Here is a 15,012-nt window from a genome sequence, read left to right as displayed (position 1 = left end):
TAAAGGCTGTATACCGAGTCCCTTGATCACTTGGCCACTGGATTCAGGATAGCCTGGCTGAAGAGGATTATGAATCCGAAACCGGTCCCAGGATGCTTGTTTCTGGGCCAGGGAAGACATGGCTTGGCAGTTCGGGCTGGACTGTTCCCATGAGGCACAGAGTCAGACTAATTTGCATATGTCCATGTCTGAACTGGGGTGGCAGAGTGAGCTAAAGAATGGTGATGGATTAAACCCAGATCAGTTGACTGGGGGTGAGTGTTTGATTTGCTCAAACGCTCCGTCCATCATCCCCTTTTGTATCGCTTTGTTCGCCCTAAGTTGGCAGGGTATGCTCAGACGTGAGTCCCTTGCTCACTTGGCCACTGGATTCAAGATAGCCTGGCTGAAGAGGATTATGAATCCGATACCGGTCCCAGGATGCTTGTTTCCGGTCCAGGGAAGACATGGCTTGGCAGTTCGGGCAGGACTGTTCCCATGAGGCACAGGGTCAGACTGATTTGCATATGTCCATGTCTGAACTGGGGTGGCTGAGTGAGCTAAAGAATGGTGATGGATTAAACCCAGATCAGTTGACTGGGGGTTAGTGTTTGATTTACTCAAACGCTCCATCCATCATCCCCTTTTGTATCGCTTTGTTCGCCCTAAGTTGGCAGGGTATGCTCAGACGTGAGTCCCTTGCTCACTTGGCCACTGGATTCAAGATAGCCTGGCTGAAGTGGATTATGAATCCGAAACTGGTCCCAGGATGCTTGTTTCCGGTCCAGGGAAGACATGGCTTGGCAGTTCGGGCTGGACTGTTCCCATGAGGCACACGGTCACACTGATTTGCATATGGCCATGTCTGAACTGGGGTGGCTGAGTGAGCTAAAGAATGGTGATGGATTAAACCCAGATCAGTTGACTGGGGGTGAGTGTTTGATTTGCTCAAACGCTCCGTTCATCATCCCCTTTTGTATCGCTTTGTTCGCCCTAAGTTGGCAGGGTATGCTCAGACGTGAGTCCCTTGCTCACTTGGCCACTGGATTCAAGATAGCCTGGCTGAAGAGGATTATGAATCCGAAACCGGTCCCAGGATGCTTGTTTCCGGTCCAGGGAAGACATGGCTTGGCAGTTCGGGCTGGACTGTTCCCATGAGGCACAGGGTCAGACTGATTTGCTTATGGCCATGTCTGAACTGGGGTGGCTGAGTGAGCTAAAGAATGGTGATGGATTAAACCCAGATCAGTTGACTGGGGGTGAGTGTTTGATTTGCTCAAGCGCTCCGTCCATCATCCCCTGTTGTATCGCTAAGTATAGGGGTGCCATTTCGTTGTTAAAGAGAATAACCTTTGTATGCAGTTTTCCATACAGCGTGATATTGTTCCTGATATGAATGGAGTAAAATTTAGTCCTAAGTACTTGATGTATTGGGGACCCCATGTGAAACTTGAAGTAACAAAGTCAGCAATAAAAGTATATTTGGTCGGGGGCAGTATCTCACATTTATCTTTGTTTAATTTATATCCAGAAACAAATGCAAAGGAATCAACTTCTTCTAAAAAAGGGGGGAGAGAAACTTGAGGTTGTGATACAAATAAAAGTAAATCATCAGCAGCATAAGCTGCCATTTTCATATCAGTCTCCTGAAAGGTAAAACCGTGGATATTATCATTTTGACGAATCCTTTACAAAAAGTGTTCTAAGGTGAGATTAAAAAGAAACGGAGAAAGTGGACAACCTTGTCTGACACCCCTACCAAGGTGGAAGTAGTAAGAAATACCACCATTTGCTGATACAGCTGCGCTTGGATTAGAATACAAAATAGATATTAAAGCAGTAATTTTTGGGCCAAAGCCAAACCATTGAAGTGTGCGAAAAAAGGTAGGGCCATTCGACTCTGTCAAATGCTTTTTCTGCATCCAGGGCTATGGCTGCCAGAGAAAGAGGTCTGTGAGGCTTTGGAAAGGATATACAAAAATAAGCGAGTATTATCTGTAATGAGCCTCCCCTTAATGAAGCCAGATTGTTCTGTTCCCAACAAAACAGGCATATGAGATTCCAAACGCAATGCTAGAGCTTTTGAATTTTTTTATTATCTATGTTGACCAGAGAGATAGGTCGGTAAGTTTTACAGTGTTGTGGATCTTTACCATCCTTAGGTATAAGGCAGGCTAGGGTGTCTCTGAAAGAGCCAGAAGTCTTACCGGATTGTAAGAAGGCATGTACCAGGGTATGCAATTTGGGAATAAGTAGGTGTGCAAAGTGAGTAAAGAATTCCCCAGTGAAGCCGTCTGGTCCAGGGGCTTTATCTTTTTTGAGTGTTTTTAAGGGAGCAAGAAGTTCTTTCGGTGTGAGGTCGGATTCTAAATGTGAAAGATCTGGGCGTGTGTTGGGGGTACAATGGATTTTGGAGAGAAATTGAGAGATAGAGTGATCAGAAGAAAGGGTTTCAGATGCATATAGTGACTTATAAAATTGGAGAAATTCATTTAGGATATCTTCATCTTTGAATTTCAGTGTGTGATCTCGACCAAGAATAGATTCTATATTGGGTTTGTTTTGTTTAACCTTTCAATAGTTAGCCAATAATGTTCCGGCTTTGTTCTGACTACCATAAAACCTTGCACTGGACTTCAATAGGTAGTTTCAAGCATTGTTAGTTGTATCCTGGTTAAATTGAAATGTAGCTTTTATAAGTTCAGATAGGCAAGCTTTTGACTTAGAGGAGTAATATGAGTGTTCCAATCTCTTTATTTTGGCTACCAAGGCGTTGGTGGCTTGTTGCGCCTTTTTATGCTTTTTAGAGACAAAACTAATAACAAAATCTCTGCCTGATGCTTTAAAGGCATCCCAAACCACATGAAAAGGTATGGTATCCGATTGGTTAAAAAAGAAGTACTCATTAAAAAAAGAAATGAAAGATGATGTGAAAACCGGGTCTGTGAGCAGGGTATTGTTAAAACGCCATTTCGAGATAATTTGGGTTTGTGCAAAACATCAAGTTGAATAGTGACGGGATCATGATCAGATATTAAGATAGAGCCTATATCCGCCGCCAATAGTGATTGAGAAATGTTATAAGATATAAAAAAAATCTATGCGTGAGTGAGTATGATGTGCCAGTGAGTAAAAGGAGTATTCTCTTAATGTGGAATTGCAGAGTCTCCTTGCATCTATAAGTTTGTGTTGTTTAATTGTTTGTGTAAATAATTTGTGAGATTTATGAGGGACGAAGGGAATTGACGAGTTCCGATCTAAAAAGGGGTCAAGAATTTCGTAACAATCTCCTGAGAGGATAAAGTTGTCATCGTAACACTGTGTAATTTGTTGGGCCAGGGAGGTCCAGAAGGAGGAATCACCAATTGTGGGAGCATAAATATTCAACAAAGAGATTGGAGCATCATCCACTATACATTTTACAAATATCCATCTACCTACTTGATCTGCAGAATGTGATAATATCTTAACCAAAAGGGATTTACGAAAAAAAATAAGAACTCCATTACGTTTACCATCACCCAGGAAGACGAGGACCTCACCCACCCATCCTCTTTTTAATTTTACAGATTCTTCAGCTGTCAAATGAGATTCCTGTATACATGCAATGTCCGTTCCCAGTTTAGCTAAATGGGTCAAGTCTCTCGGTCGTTTATTAGGTGAATGTAAACCTCTGACAATCCACAATATAATTTTTAAAGGCATAGATTAAAACTGGAAGTATTCTTTAAATATCGATTAAAACAGAACCTTGAACAAGTTAAGCCAAGTCTGACAACTGTAAGTAAAATGAAGCAACTGAAATGGAAAAGAGAAGGATAAGGAGAAGAAAGTACAGTGCATAGACAACACCTGAAAAGGAAAAGAATGTTGTGGAGTAGAGAGAAATGGTGAGGTGAATAGAGTTTGAGATAAGGCATTCAAAGTGGGAGAGCAATAGAAAGGAAGAAAAAAAGTACAGAAAAAACAAAGAGTAATTGAAAAAAAAGACTATAATCCAGGACATACGAGGGGTGGAGGGGTGTAAGACCACATGAGACAATGACGTGTCTAAGACTCATACGGAAAGGCGGGAGGGAGAACGAAACCAACGAACTTTATAACATAGGGGAGAAAATAACACGCGGGAACAACCTGTGTAAAGAGAAAAGAGGTTAATTATATAATTAAAGCAGTAAGAGTGTAAACTAACTTTGTTTACATATTAAAAGATAACAATTGAACCAAAAACAGAGTCAACATTTATGAAAAAAGTAGAAACATAACAGGATCTAAAAAATGTCTATTTCTAGTTTAATGAAGAAGTAGTATCCATTGAGTCAGTGTGGTAAGAGTATAGGAAGTTCTTTAGTTTTACTGGGTCTTCTAAGGTGTTAGTTTTGTTGTTGATGGTCACTTTAAATAGGCAAGGGTGAAAGAGACCATATCGTGCACCTATTGAGCGTAATTGTGACCTTAGTGCTAAGAACTCCTTGCGACGATCAGCAGTTGGTTTAGCGTAGTCTTGAGAAAAAAATAAGGAGTTTCCTGACCAAGTGTTGCGATTCAATGCTCTAGCCACTGATAACATTTTCAATAAGTCGGTGTATTCAAGAAGATATAAGATCACTCCCCTTGGTTTTCTTGCTGAGGAAGCGGACATAGATGTAGTGCTGGACCCAATCGATGAGCTCTTTGGATATTCAGAAGAGTGCCCTCTGATAGCTTGAGGAGTTTTGGGATAAAGGATTTGAAAAAGTGATTGGATTTGAACCTTCTGTTCTCTCAGGTACACCATAGATACGAAGATTATTTCTCCTATTTCTGTTTTCCAAATTTTCAATTTGCCTATGTAGCATCGATACCTGGTAATATAGAGAGTCCACTTTGGAGGTAGAAGAATTTAAGGACTCAATGTTCTGTTCCAATGTAGTAACACGTTCCTCTACACTTAACCATTTATCAGAGAGCAACTGAAGCTTAGAGTTAGTTTCCCCAACAAATGGGCGTACGGCCCTAATTTCTTCCGGCAGTAAGTCCATTGTGACTGAAGTAGATTGTTTAGGTGGAGATGGAGGATCTTTCTTCAACCTTATGGTTGATGCTTTAGTGACACTAGAAACCAAAAAGGTATTGGATGCCGACGCACCCTTAGATGAAGTATTTGCTGAGTCATCCATGGATAGAAAATTATAGCGTGAGCTGGTATGGATTAGAAATCTATGAGGTGCTGGTTTAGGTAGAGAAAAACCTTTAGGTAGTCTTTCCATATATGAAGAAAATGAACTTTGATATGAAATATCAGTGATGGCAAAATATCAACTTACAGTACCTCAAAAATTGGCTCTGTAACATTGTATAAAAAGATAAACATGTAAAAAGATCCACAGGGTCATGTGCAACTAGATAAATTCACTCAACATTGTAGTTACATCTCTATTAATGGTTCAAGCATAAAAAGAAAGAAAGAAAAAATGATTCATAAGGTACAGGCATCATAAAGGTAGCAAAAGAGGGCTAAAAAGGGCTGCATAAAGTTGACTCTGTGCCATGAATAAGCGCCCTCAAGAACATGCCGTGAACTTCCAGTTGTTTGAGAGTGTCACACATAAAAAATTAAATACACATTACTTGAATAAGGAATAAGCCACAGTTGAAATAACAAAGAAAGGGTATCCATAAATCGATGGTATTTGTACAACTTGAATGAAGCAAAGTATAGTTAAAAATTCAGTCAGCGCACTGAGGGAGGTTTATCTATCTGTATAGCTTACAAAATGGCGGCTCTTGGATTCACTCACTGCAATGTAATGTAATGTAAGGGACAGTAAGAGGCAGTAATTAAAAAGACATGCTGAGAGAGAAAAATTGAGACATGTATGCCATGTTATCCAGCTCTCATTATCCCATGAGTTTGGCAGGTAAGTACCGCATTAAAGAGGAGCTTCGTCGGCGATAAATTACAAAATGGTGGTTGGGAGCTCAACGGATCTACACCACACCTTATTCGTGAACTAATGTTGCCTGTATGCCTTAGAGTGTCTCAAAAAGGGATACCTTCAGTGTCCTAGGGTATCGCACGATTCATCCTCTGAGGTGCAAAGAGCCTTGCATTAAAGATACCACGTTGGAGGTAAACTCCGTCAACAAAATGGTGGTCGCAAGCTCAGCGGTGCAGCGCCGCGATTCAATCCCCAAACAAGGTTACTTGCAGAGCACAGGAAATCTAAGACCGAAGTTCCTTCGATGCCTCCAGGGTTCGCACGACTCATCCTCTATTTTGGTAGCGATGTGGAAATTGCTGCATATGCTCTGTCTCTGCTCCCGCCGTCCCGGGAGAACTACGGATCTGTCGCCATCTCCTTCGGGCGTTACTCACGCCCCCTGGAAGTAACTTTCTGAGCACAATTAAATAGGTTGAATAATTTGTGCTTCTGTAAACTATTTTTGGAGCTTTTGTCAATTTTTCCTAATTTAAAAAAGTAAAAAAAAGACCTTCAATGAACCAAAGTAGAAGTGATGTGGTGCATAAAGATTTCTGCATCAATATCTTAGTCACTGAACTGTATTACTAAAATCTCAACCGGTGCATGGTTATTTATACATCGAGGTAGGTAAGATCGACATTACCATTGTCACTGAATGGAAAGACAGTGGCAACATATGCACAGGTGTATCACTGAAAAACTAAAATGACACGGGAGCTAAGGCTGATGGAAGGTGATAGTGGCTACAGCACGAATCCTAAAAAGACATGAGACACACATACTAAGGTACCACTCTAACATGAAGTCCACACATACAGTCCCACATTACATAATGGACAATATCGCAAATTTTGCCTGTAACGAAAACACTTGGACTTCCATATTTATCCAGACAAACCCCTTTAACAGCGCAACACACAAAGTATTATCATATACGGCCATAAAAGGAGTTTGATATGTAGGATTACACAACTTGACCAGATCAACAAACAGGACCACCGATGGCTTCAATCATAGAGGCTTTCTCAAAATGCCAATACCTTCACACACAAAGAAAAACTGTGCATTCATCTTTTCAGTTGTGTGTTGCTACAGCTACTCAGTCACACCTCATAAAAACTCTCACTCATTTATCCAGATAATTAGTTAATCGGTCAACCACATTACTTTTAGGTAACACAGGAGTGGGAACTTAGGTTTACTTAATGCCATAACTTATGAGTTTCTTGTTTTTTTATGTTTTGTGCTGTAGGCACCATTACAAGCCGCTCAACCCTGATTGCCCTTTAACTTTTGTTTAAAAGCAATGTCTTTGATGCCTGTAGTTATAACTCGCTTCTAATAATGTAGTTCGGTCTCATGTAGCATGCACACTGCGAACAGAGCTCCAGGGCCCTGTCCTCTGTGTTGCACAATAAGTTGTAGATGATGGAGGATCAGGTCAGCTGATAGATAGCCCCACAGCGCCCTGTTCGCATTAGGGAGTACTGTGAGTTTCTGCGGTCCTCGATGTTCATGTCCACCAGCATACTGTGAGCTATGAAGCACAGGACAGTTGTCATCTGGCCACCTGCAGTCTTGCCCGTAGTGAGGCTAGCCCCAACACAGCTAGCAGCTGACCCACCGTTTTTTTAAATATAACACCTGCTTGCCATTGAGCAAGGTGGAGAAATGCAATGAAATGCCTCCCACCAATTGGGTGGGCGTATTAGGGGGCACAGAGGGAACTACTACTGCCTTTTTTTTTGTTTTGTACTACCCGTAGGTCTAGGAGGCTACTAATTACCCCCTGCCTTTTGGTAAAGCAGGGGAGTAACCAACATTTACATTTGCACCTGGGCAATTTAGGCAGCGGTTTGAAGGTTTCTTAGCAGCCCATTCCTTAGGAATTGGTGGGATGTACCAATTCTCTCCCAGGTGTGGGTACACAAATTAATGTGCCTGCGCTTAGGGAATGAGTACGGGTCAAGGGCAGGGATTTTTTTGTTGAACCCTGTCCCGTGCTGGCCTGGGGTATTTGCAACTACATAACCACAATGACCAGATAAATCTGGACTAGGGGAACCAGAGGCACGGGGTACTGGTAGACGGCAGCCTCCAACATGAACTGTTTACCACAACGAACCGCTACCAGTAGGAATATTACTAGTGTAAGTGGGGTGTTATTTTGTGAGTGCTGGCATCTCACAAAAAGTGAAGGACTGGTCTCACACACCAACGGGTGTCATGCTTCATCATTGACCAGTCCTCGCCCTCTAAAAACTTGGTTTGATAGAGGGCGGGCATACACCTGACGACAGGGATGCACTTCTAAACTAAGTGGGGGCCCAAAGAAAAAATGTGCAGTGAATTAAAAGGCCATTATGGGTGTCTACTTAATTTTAATAGCGTTGACATCCATATGGTAGCTTAAAATGAAGTGATCGGTGCCGTGGGGATATTAGTGTCCCCCCACCGCTGTATATGGGATCAACATGTTTCTGCCTATAGGCCCAACTGGGTCCGCGGCATTCATCAGGATTATTATAAAAAGGGCTCTACTCTTACCAAACTTGGGTGAGAGCGTTCCACTTGGTGGGGTGATCAATACTCACACTTGACTGTCTGTAATGATAGGTTTTAATGATTCTGCAAGACAAAAACAATTCAAACCTAATCACACTATTACTTACACTAGCATACAAAATAACAAATAAGAACCAAAATCACCCAATTTTTTGTGTGAATTATTATTGGTGAAATTAGTGTACTAAAAAAAAATTTCTTAGTGCACCACGTATAGAGGACTTTTCCCCGTAGAGCTTACCCTATGATGAGGTAAACTGCGCCTCATAGGAGGGAGAGCAGATGGACCCTTTAGGTCCTGGAACTAGAAAAGAAAGGCAAGGAGAGAAAGCAGAATATTAAAATATTAAAACCTGGAGGGCCCTAGGGGACCTACCACAACACTCTATAAGGCATCTTGTGTTATATACAAGCTATGTGGCCTGTAAGAAAACGACCCATTCATCCTCTCATTCAACCTCTTACTGATAACTGCCGTGATTGCCGCCTCTCAACCTAGGTCTGCAAGCCTCCACTCCTCGATGGTGAATGAGCCCACTGCCAGTCCGTTTTTATAGACAGCGTAACCTGGAATTAAGTTATAGATTGAAAAATACGGAACAGCTGCGGGGATTCCGGTGTCCGAGTTCCCCATTCAGTATAGGCTAGTCGGAATGCCTGGCTGTCTAAATATGGGCATTAACGTTGTTAATTATATCCGGCGTAGGAGGAAGCCGCCGGGGCAGTGATGTTATCAAAAGCGTACCTGGAATGCGCCTGGGCATAAATATCAGTTGGGAGCGTACCTGAAATGCGAGAGCGTACCTGAAATGCGCATGCGCATAGATATCAATGGGGAACAGCGCAAAGGCGGAAGGCAAGCACCGTAGTGGTAATGTTTTAAGTAAACATTCCGAGGGATGTGCATGTATATAGACCGTGGCGGAAGGGGAAACAGCCCATAACAATAAGACGAGCCTGATCACCTCATGAGTGTTATTTCGTTGTAGAGTCATAATCTCCTAACCCTTCCCCCACCCAGGTACCCTCTGTTGCTAGATGCAATCAAATAGCAACTTTTTTTCAGAGTAAAATAACAACCATCCTTCAAACCCTCCCCCCCAAATCTGACAAAATACCCGCAGAAACCTCGGCACTTCCAACGAACGGCCCTATCCTTGACAGTTTCGATCAGTTGACCAATGAAGAATTTCTTAAAACTCTCTCAGGCATGAAAAGTGGCTCTCCTAATGATCCAGCCCCCATTCATATTCTCAAACAAGTGGGACCCACTATCTCACACCTAGCCACCAATCTCATTAACGCCTCCCTTAGCCAAGGAGTGGTCCCCCATAGCTGGAAGCACGCAGTTGTGAAAGCCCTACAGAAAAAAAACAGGTCTTGACCCACTTGACCTCTCCAACCTCCGCCCAATCTCCCTATTGCCAGGGTTAAGTAAAATCACAGAGAAGGTTGTTAATCAGCAACTATCGGCTTTCTTAGAAACCAACAACCTTCTTCGCCCTTCTCAAACTGGGTTCCGTCCTGGTCAGGGGACCGAGACCGCCCTTCTTCAAGTGGTGGAGGAAGCCAGATGCATCTTGGATTCAGGGGGATCGGTGCTACTGATCCTCCTGGATCTAAGCGCTGCATTTGACACGGTTGACCACGAGATCCTTATACAGCGACTGTCTAATTTAGGAATAAGAAACATGGCACTTCGCTGGCTCACATCCTTTCTTAAAGACAGAACCTTTCAGGTCTGTGAAGTAATGAGCGATCTGACTTCTTCCCCCTCCAGTGTGGGGTCCCTCAGGGCTCTTCATTGAGCCCCACACTATTTAATACCTATATGGCCCCCCTGGAGGAAGTGGTTACCCCATTCGGGATAAAAACCATCACATACGCTGATGACACCCAAATGGTGGTTTCATTTTCGCTAGAAAGTGCCCAAATCAAAAACCTTCATGACTGCCTCGAAGGGATCTATCAGTGGATGTGTGATTCTAGGCTGAAACTGAACGGCTCTAAAACCGAGCTTATGCTACTTGGACCCCAAACATCACCCCTCCCCAGCGCAATGTGGCCATCCTGCCCAGGTACCCTTCCTCAACCCAAGATGGAGCTCAAAAGCCTTGGTTTCTGGCTAGAACAGGACCTTTCACTTAAAACCCAGGCCAAAAAAACAGCAGGTACCTGCGTAGGCTTACTCTGTTCAGCCAGGAAAATTCTCCCTCTGCTCCCTGCACCTTCTCAAAAACTTTTAATACAAGGGCTGATATCATCTAGGCTAGATTATGGCAATGCCCTCTTCCTGGCAGCCCCTGAAACAACTTTGAACATCCTGCAGAGAACTCAAAATGCCGCTGCTAGGTTCCTGACAGGCACTCCCCGTAGAACATCAGCCAAACCTGCATTGAAGGCACTTCACTGGCTGCCAATCCGTGAAAGGGTCAAATTTAAGGCCCTATGCATTACGCACAAAGCTCTACAAGACCAGGGCCCCCCGCTGCATAAATTCAGGCTCTTCCCATACAAACCCAATAGGTCTCTGCGCTCCTCCCATGGCAACTTGGCCACAGTACACAAAATTAAGAAAGCCCGTACTGGAGGACGCCGTTTCTCAGTTGCAGCTGCAATATTGTGGAACGCCCTACCAACCCATCTACGCGCGGAAACGAATCACAACAAATTTCGCAAGCTACTCAAAACCCACCTTTTCCCACAATAATCTGCGCTTTCCCTTCCCGTTTCTGTTTCCCCCCCTCAATTGCTAGTACAATCCCAGCGCTGGGACGCCCCCGGGCAGCCATGTGCTCTAGAAATCCCGCTTTCATTTCATTCCTTTCATAATCAGGGCGCATGCTTGCATGCAAATAGCTGTATAGAAAGGATGGAATTCAGAATTTGATTTGATGTAAGTTCTGCGACCCAAATGCAACATGGTAAAAAGTCAATACTAGCATTCATACCCATGGTGGTAAAAGATGATAATGAATGCCGGTAAGTACACACATTCGATCCAATGTGGGTCCATCACTCACAACCCAGAATATACACTAAGGGCCCGATGTAGGTGGCAAATACCGGTCGGAAACGGCCAAATTCGTCCGTTTCCGACTGGTATTTGGCATCTTGAGATGTAGGGGGCCAGATTTTACAGATTCTGTAAATTTACCGTATCGGTAAATTTACAGAATCTGTAAAATACTGAATCGGTATTTTTACCGATTCGGTAATTCCCAGATGTAGGTGGGACTCTTCTGAGTCCCAAAGGCCCTACAAATTCGGTATTTTACCACCCAATCCAGTTGGGTGTTAAAATACCGAATTCAGGTGTGCATGCACATGTGTGCATGCATACCTACCATGTGACATACAGACATGCCCTTAGGGCATGTCTGTGTGCCACATGACGCACATGCCTATTTTTGGGGTGCCAGAGGGTGTCAAAGTGACACCCCCTGCACCCTTGCAAAATTCGGTATTTACCGATTCTGTAATTACAGAACCGGTATTGCCCATTGATTCCTATGGGCTTTAAGGCCCATAGGAATCAATGGGCAATACCGATTCGGTATTTACAGATTCGGTAAATACCGAATCTTAACGATTCGGTATTTACAGAATCTGTAATACCTACATCTCCCCCCTTCATATTTACCGACTCTTAAATACCGAATCGGTAGAATTCGGTATTTAAGAGTCGGTAAATATGAATTACCTACATCTGGCCCTAAATACTTATTGATATTCCAATAATGAATTCACATCTGATATAAAGGATATGGGTACAGTTTAAATTCGAATTGTGGATATATACCCAGTGTGTTTAAACTCCTATGTAACAGTAATATGTGTTGATTTTAAAATTATATTGGTGGGTTAGTGTGGGAGGTCAATGGAATATTTCAAGATGTATTATATTTGACCAAGTTGAAGCCATGGAATATCGTCGTTGAGACCTTCTTTCCAGGTTCGCAGCCGGTATACCCACCTCTGTTCTCGGATGTACAGTGGCCTACTAAGATCAGTGGTGTATTTTTTCATAACTTCTAGGACAGTCCACCTTAAATCTGTATCTTTGTGGTTCTTTTCCAGGAAGTGTCGGGTAAGTTTAGTGTTGTTTTTCTTACAACGTATTGTACTGCGGTGCTCATTAATACGTGTCTTGATTTTTCTTGTCGTCATCCCCACGTACCTGAGGTTACAAGGGCACGTGAGGAGATAAACCACATTCTCTGTGTTACAATTACTGAAAGAGTTCAATGTCCATGGGCGTGTTGTTCCTATATCAATAGTTTTAGAAGATGTTGTAAGCGGACATGCCACACATCCACCACAGGGATAATGTCCAGTGACCTTTTGGGAGTTCCATAGTGTCATTTGCGTGTCTTCTCTAGAGTCAGGATCTTTAGCTCGTACCAATTCGTCCCGCAGATTTTTACTTCTCTTAAATGCAAACAGGGGCGGCTCCCAGTGTTTCTCAGCCCCCTGTAGGATGTGCCAATTCTTTCTGATGATTTTCTGTACTTTTTTTGATGCTGGAGTGAATGTTGTGACACATACCATCCTATCTGATTTCTCTTTATTGTTTGTTTCAAGAAGAGCTTCGCGGTTCACATTTCTTGCTCTTTTCTTTGCTTTTTTGATAAGTTTCCGGGGGTAATGTCTTTCAACTAATTTGGAGTCCAGCTCTTCTGCCTGTTGCAAAAAGGTATTTGCTTCAGAACAATTTCTACGAATCCTGAGAAACTGACCATTAGGAAGGTTGACCCTCAGGGCTTTTGGAGGATAGCTTTCGTAGAGTAATAAGCTGTTCTTGTCCGTTGTTTTGTTGTGAACTTTGGTACTGATGCCCTCTGGATCCATTTTGATATCTAGGTCAAGGAACACTGCGTGATTTTTGTTTATAGAGTGAGTAAATTTAAGATGTCTATCTTTCGTGTTGACCCACTCTACAAAGGACTCAGCTGAAGTTTGGTCCCCCCTCCATACGATGAACACGTCATCGATGAAGCGTTTCCATGTCTTTAGGTTGGCAGAAAAGGGGTTGCTGTATTTGCAACTACTCCTGGTCCTGATCAGGCAGTGGGCTGGGTCAAAATCCAATTTTTTTCATTTAGATCGTCCCCCAGCTTCTATAACTGACCGTATAGAGATCAAGGAGAGGCCAGCCCACTTAAGCATAATGCACCATTAGCTCTTTCCTGTGCTGTTTTTTTCGATGTCACCTGCCAGACAGTGCTAGCTGTCTGTTGGCAAAAAGACCTATTATCTGCTTGCAGTGAACTCAGAGCCAGCACATTGCTTACCACTGATTTGCTTTACTGTCATTCTCATGTGCTTGCTTTTTACTCATCAGCTTGTACAGGCTGTACTTGCTCTTCTGCTCTTTGTCTCCCCACCTAGAGCATCGATACATTACTTGTGTGCTTCTGCTCCTCACTTTTGAACAGTAGCAGTCGGTGGTGGGAGTGCTGCCGGGCGCTGACGTGAGGTCGGGAAGGGGCAGGGTGGAGGGTAGTAAACTACAGATTATGGAGGATTACAGGTAAATAAACATATAAATAAATAAAATGAATTTTGTTTCTTGCGCTGCATCGCCAAATGTGATGCAGAGCGAGAAACGTAATTAAAAGAAATTAAAGATATATAACCTTGTACAAAACGACGATTCTGGGCTCAAGCCACTGTGCACCATAGAAACTGTAGCCACTATTCAATTGCTTCCTTATGTACTCCACTTCTTAGACAAAGTCAACCAATATTTTAGCCATTTTCTTCAATCTTTGAGGGGCCTTCAACACCATCGATCATCAGGTCCTGTTCTGCACATTCTCACCAGAACGTCTTCAAAGGACACACCCTGCAGAGGTACAAGCAATGCTTAACTAGCAGATCCAGCTTGTCCACCAGGTCTGCTCCAGATGAAAATCTACCCAGTGATATGTGGCATACCCCAAGGCTCAATTATGTCTCAGGTGAAATACAGCCTCTACATGGAGCCCAAGGGAGGACTTCTGACCAACAAGGGCTTCAAGATCTATCGATTTGTGGATCACACACAACTTTACCTGAAAATGTAGTCTGTACAAGATGTTACAGGTTGCAGTTGTAGCGAGCTAAAGAAATGTCTCGCTACCATTAAAGCCTGGATGTCTTCCTGTGATTTAAAACTGAAACCAAACAAATCTGAACTCATCCTCATTGCACCAAAACTAAACAACACCAACTTCAAGAAAGACTCTCATGGCTAGAAGTCATATCACATTCACACGTCCTGTCAGCATCAAAAACACATGAATGACCAAAACAACATGGCACCAAGTGTTACTGCTTCAGAAAGTATCTTTTTACCCTCCAGAAGCAGACATTAGAACTGTTGCACAAGCTCTAGCCGAATTACACACTGATGCATTGCACTGCATCAGGAGTGTTGAGGTTCTACCTCACCCCACCGGAAAGCATCCTCTATGCAGCACCTGTATGATCTGCTAGTTTTAACGGGTCCCATCCACTC

This window comes from Lissotriton helveticus, chromosome 2_1 (genome assembly GCF_964261635.1).
Source record: "Lissotriton helveticus chromosome 2_1, aLisHel1.1, whole genome shotgun sequence".
NCBI classification, from domain to species: Eukaryota; Metazoa; Chordata; class Amphibia; order Caudata; family Salamandridae; genus Lissotriton; species Lissotriton helveticus.
The sequence above is the reverse complement of the archived record's forward strand: the minus strand, read 5'-3'. Positions refer to the sequence as shown.